The 6,157-nt window shown below is 40.7% G+C and overlaps 1 protein-coding gene across 1 annotated transcript in view; it reads left to right on the top strand.

Moving 5' to 3' along the window:
* Nucleotides 1–916: 916 nt before the first annotated feature.
* LOC137281859 (replication factor C subunit 4-like) overlaps nt 917–6,157 on the top strand; it is a 30,671-nt gene continuing 25,430 nt past the window's right edge. The window contains exon 1 of the mRNA XM_067813515.1: nt 917–1,125. The gene's annotated coding sequence lies outside the window, so the exon portion shown is untranslated. The remainder of the gene's footprint in view (nt 1,126–6,157) is intronic.

Genomic DNA, 6,157 nt, shown 5'->3' with positions numbered 1-6,157 from the left:
TGGCAAGCATGGGTTGCTGAAGGCCTATTCTACCCCGGGACCTTCACGGGTCGGAGTGTAACGAAATACACTGAGACTAAGTTTACTTAGACTGGACTGAACACTGGAATGAACTCTCTATAGATACTTCGCATGGTCGACTGTTCTGGCAAATTCGTGACACAATATTGTATACTTCAGTGTTCCAGTATGGAAATTAGTCAACAGTCTCCTCTTAAGCGCCTAAGACCCATGTTGTCATAGAAACACCCGAACACTGGAAATGAAATTCATCCTGTATAATACGTGTGTCCAGCCTTATGAAGAAATCTTCTAAACAATATTCATCCCAAGTGAATCTTTGCCCTGAATGTTTCTAGCAAATGAAAATCGTTGAATTTCAAATGCATTGACTGAAATGATCTACTATTTGAAGTCTGGTTAAATCAACATAAGGAGATACGACCATTTTAGCGCTGGTGAATCTATAAATCAATGCAGCATCTCATTTAGAATCGGAAGGTTTATTTCCGCTTACAAGTTACAAGTCCACATTGAATATTACGTATTCTAAAATATAATCCATGAAAACATAAATATCAAAACAACTATCCTGTTAAGGACAACAAAATGTACCAGAACAGTTGCAAAATATTTATATGAATGAGTTCGAAATGGTCATATAACGGGATACTTGATAATCCGTAGCCTCAGGAAGTCGAACCTAGCGATATTATATGACTAACCCGTTCCTATAATTTTTAGTCAGATTTGTTCCTTTGTTGGAGCATTTTGATGACCTGTACTCATTTATTTCTAAAGGCAAAATGTTAAAAATTGGTATAGATCACAAAACGCCAACAAAGGAAATAGAAAATACTTATATTTCGTGAAACCAGTTTAGATGCACTTGTGGTCTACGCTGGGCCCTGTCTCGCATATAGCTATGATTGTGTTCGCGAGATAGCGGGCGCGCAAAGGGAACCTGGAACCAGCTCATCCGCTTTCGAAAACGTGCGCCACCTGTGTTGAAAGAACTGGATACACGCAGTGTAGTGAGTTGATTTAAGGAATACGGCGGGAAATGGCCGATGTGGAATGTGAATAATAGTACAACAGAACACCCGAAGCACATGATCTCTTGAGGTACTTGATTTGCATCCTGAATAATTACATTCCTCAGTACGGAACTTGGTGTCATTCAACGTCTTTAGCTAAATGTAATCAGCATCTCCTTCTCAGACCCGCGAAGGCATGACGCGACCTGGGGTTTGTTAGACTCGGTGTAATGCAGTGCAAAGGCGGGTACGGCATCTTGAGAAGGCGTGTGTGTGTTTTAGGGGGCTACGGAGGGGTTGGTGGTGTGGGGGCACACTTCGTTTTCATCCGTTTTCACTTTTCGCCGGTCACATATCACATAACAAACTTTCATGACAAGAAGGGATTACTGGAGGTGGACACCCACATCTGGATCCACCAATGCAGTGTAACGAATAATACTAAGCCGAAGTTTACTTACAGTGTGTGTAGTCAGTTGGTATTCCTATCTCCAGTCCTCACAGATAGTTCATTTTGTATATTATGCTAACATTACTACTAATATTCCAGCTCAGCTGAGACCTGTGAAGATTTGGTTTAGAATTTGTCTTCTGAAACACATGCTGGTCGTAGGAGGCAATACGGTGGTTAGGCTTGCTGATGTGGAGGACACATGTCATCATATTCTAATTGCATAGATTGATGATCACGCTATTGATCACTTGATTGTCTGGTCCAGACTCAATAATTATTTACAGACTGTCACCATATAGCTAAAATATTGCCCAAAAAACCAACTCACCTAGCTGCCAACCTTACTAGTGTGGCCTGGAGAATATATTGTGTCAGGGTTCGAAATAATCACAGGCCTGGAGACCCAGCACCAAAATGTTATTGTATTGAACAGTCAGTTTAAAATATTTGCAGGCCCTTGTGGCCTTCAGTAAATTAGATGTCATTTTTGTTTCAAATTGTAGTCTTTCTCATTTTTTCTTTCGTTATTGATGTTCAGGACTCAATTGTGATCCCCCATGTTATGATAAACTACAGTTTCACCTTCTAATATTTCATTTCTTTGAACATAGGAATGGCAACACCAGTATTACATATAACATATAAACCTCTCTGCGCCATATGCCTCGCCAACTGGTTTTGTGGAAATAGTGTGAAACTGCACATTGAACTGTGTACAGTGTAGTCTATGTTGTTTTTATTGGTTTGACTTAACAAAATGGGCAAGCAGATATCTTTCAGGGCCTGTAGATTTTAAAGCCTGCAGATGCCAGCAGATCAGATTTGGAACCTCAGTGTTCAGTATGTCTAGATATAATGGTTTTATAAGACAGCATATGAGGAAGTCTGATCTAGTTACCCCTTCATGAAAGTTAAAGTTTGCTGTCCCCATAACCTGGTGATAGGGGTTTTTGACAATGTAAGGCAAAAAAATAATTTTTATCTTTGATATCATTTAAGTTTTTATTTTGCTAACCTTGAGAGATAAAGATATGTTCATCTGTTTCACACAAAAATATCAAGTGTTTAGTACAAAAGTAGCGTTCATGACATTGTATGGGCAAAACTGTAGCTGCTCGCCACATCTGGGTATTTCGTATGTGTAATTAAAGATGAGCCATGCTTTCCTTCTGCACTTGGACAGTGTGTTTTGATCACATGGCTTCCTATTCATGTATTGCCTGTAACTAGCAGATGACTATTCAGTGATCTTGCTGAATTTAGCTCGTTATTTTTTGTTTTACAGGAAGCTGATTTTGTAGCTGATTCTGAAGTGGCATTAATGATCTCACATAAGAATGATCAATTATATTGATGTTTGTTTGCTTTTTATATAACTTAACTTCCGGATTTCTATTGTCAATAAGACTTCTCACAACAGTAACTGGGCATCCGCTCTACTGATGAAACAATCTGCACACAGATTGTGCGCATACGTCCCCGATATGGCGAAGGCAAAGCAATTCTTGAAGTCACCAGAATGTTGAATTCAGCTCACTTTAGGATATGAGGAATGTCCTGGGTCTCGATGCACATTGGTAGCTGCAACAATCGTAGGCCTGTGCAGGGTTTGTCCAATGTTGAAAAAGCCTGGAATTTGGGCAATTGGTCTTTAAGATCCTGGAAAATCTATTTTTTTGCCTCCCAAAACTGGAAAATGACTTAAAAGCCTGGAAAACGTCTTCAATTTCGGAGTGTTTTTTTCTTTTTCGTGTATCTGATGTAATAGCAGTTTGGAGTTACCTCCCTTGGTATTACTCCAGAAATCTTCGTTTACTACCATAGATAAGCTGACACTGCTTGAAATCAGAATTTCAGATTAAACCTAAGAGTGCGCAGATGTCTTGTTTGTTATTATTTTCATTAGGTTTACTTATATAAATGCTTGTTTTATTGGCCTTAGTTTTGCCCGGAAAAGCCTTAACTTCTGGGCCCACTTGCACAGAGCAATCTTAGTTACAATCAATCTTAGGCCCCTACAATCAACTTTACAATCACTATACAATTGCCCTAATCCACTTGCACAAAGATGATTTTAAGACAGCATGGATTTAAGATTGCGATCTTAACTAAGATCAAACTCTTCAACGTTGGAGGTAGAAATTTCTTAATCTTAACTCCTGTCTACAGTTGTCTGCAAGAGTGCATAGCATGCAGCGCAAATAAAACGTACTGGTTACTGCACGCAACTGACATTCCTTCCTTAATCGCATCTTGCAGATTCTTCATAAAAACAAAACGAAACGAAACAATATCCCCTCCCCCCACCCCCCCCAACCAACAAATCCTTGAAGGAAATGATAACGTGGAAGGTAACATATATTATCACTTGTATTGATTGTGGGAGCGTTGTGGCAAACGCATGACAGGGAAATATGAAAACGTTATTATTTCATGTGTGTTGTATGTGTTAAATGCTCATCCACAGTATATTAATTACTTTATGCTATTTTGTTGAGAATCATTTTTTCTTTTTGTTTTGTTGTAGATTTCACATACTTGTGTTATATTTAATATGCTTAGATTAAAACTCTTGTCTCTCGTCAGATTTAATTTTAGATTTTAGAAGAAAAAACATAATTTTGTATGTTATCCAACTGTGGATAATTTTATTGATAAACTAAGACAAAATCATCGACCGAAAAGAAATATATGTGGAGATCTGCGATGTCATAACATAAGATACATTGTATTTGGGCAACAGCATAATATGCAAAGGGAAACCACTCCTATCTTGCGTAAAAACTAAGATTAGCTGCCCTTGTGGTGTTGAAAAGGTCATGGCCACTGCTAATCGCATGCAGACACCTTTCGTTACTATCCTTTCCATGTTTGTCAAAAAGGTATGGTGTTCATACTTTTACCAACACTGAATCGTACTTTATGACATCGACTCGATAATGATGTTGTTCACTACCTCGAATAACGGTATTTCAGACGTTAAATCGAAGTTGCATTCTCCGTGTTGTTGAAGTGTCGAGGTGAACCATACAGTTTTATGCAATATAAAAGCAATCTCCAAACGTAAAGCTAATTATCTGCGTGAAACTGACACCAACTTGAACGCCATTTTGCTACTGACTACAATGATCTTAGCTCCTTACAATTGGTTCCGACCAATTATAAGTTTTGATTGTAACTTACAATGATCTTAGCCTACAATCGCTTTGTGCAAGTGGATGGTGATTGTAGCCGAAGCCCAAGATCGTGATCTTAAGGATTTACAATAATTGTAGCTCTAAGATCGTTTTGTGCAAGTGGGCCCTGGTCTTTAAGTTATGTACAAACCCTGCTATGATAAACTCTAGAGTTATGACAGGTGGTAAAGTTACGAAGACTTTGTGGATTTGAACCCAGGACAGTGGACTGAGTCAGTGGAGATACCTCACTAGTAGTATATACAATGGGGGTTTTAAAACACTTTCAAGAAAAGTCTCTACAAAGCCTTATTTACTAAATAAGGCTTTGGTTGGGTCCTTAGCTCTTGCTACTATTACCCCTACTACTTAACGTGTGTTGGAGGTAACACTGTGCCGTACGGTACGATCAATAATTCTTCTCTTACAAACCCCCTACCCGGCCCATCCCTCAAGTAGTATAAGTTAGGTTCGTCGGCTTTCATATCCACTATATCTATGTTGTAAGTTTTGACTGACCATATAGGATCGGTGGCCCGCTTACGGCTATCACCCTCGTGTTCCCCCGGCTGGTAGAGATACCTCACTAGGGCCCTATCTGGTATCTGTTTCTCCTTCCCACGCAATGGAGCGGCCGACTCTGAAACTATTGATTTTAGTTTGATAGCGTCTGCCGGTTTCTTACCGGTGAGACGGGTGACTTCATGGTTGATTGCCGACACCACCTTGGGTAACCTCGTGACCCATTCAGTCGATCGTTTTCCAGGGGTGGCCATCTCCCTAGCATACTGATGGCCGAACAAGCGCTCAGCCAAAGTCCTATTAAATCTCTCAACTATGGCTTGGCTGCGATGGGCTCCGGCCGTGCCACGCCTGACCTTTGTATCGTGTTTGGCTAGCAGTTGTGACACGGCACCCATGAACTCCCGTCCGGGGTCAACTTGCAGCTCTGTTGGCCACGTCAGCGGACTGCGTTTGTATATGCGTTCGAATCCTCTGGCTACCTGGGCCGAATCTTTCGGGTCAAGGGTTCGGCTTCCTTGTAAGGACTGGCTACGTCCACTACGGTTAAGGCATACTTGTACCTCTTGTCGTGGGGTAGGAACAGTAGGTCTGCCTGGTGAACGCTATTAGGTATGTTAATACCGAACCTCCTTCTAGGCACGTAGCGTGGTGCCGGCAAATAGATCTGCCACAGGGCTTGTTTTTCAAGCCACGCTTTGGCTTCCTCCGGGGGTACTCGCGCTATTTTAGCTAGCTTATCTACTGCGCTAGCTCCTTTCCAGTACCCACGCGGGCTGTAGTAAATAGCCTCAAATTTTTTCATGTCCATACGCGTATGTGTTTATCCCATCAATACCTATCCAACGTTTCGTGTCCATAGGCGACAGGGACGTCTTGTTTATAGTCAGTCCGTATATCTTATGTCCATCACTTCTAAGTGTGTTCATTTTATGCCTAAAGGTACGGGTCTTGAACAGGGCTTCCTT

This window comes from Haliotis asinina, chromosome 4 (genome assembly GCF_037392515.1).
Source record: "Haliotis asinina isolate JCU_RB_2024 chromosome 4, JCU_Hal_asi_v2, whole genome shotgun sequence".
Lineage (NCBI taxonomy): Eukaryota > Metazoa > Mollusca > Gastropoda > Lepetellida > Haliotidae > Haliotis > Haliotis asinina.
The sequence above is the reverse complement of the archived record's forward strand: the minus strand, read 5'-3'. Positions and strand labels throughout refer to the sequence as shown.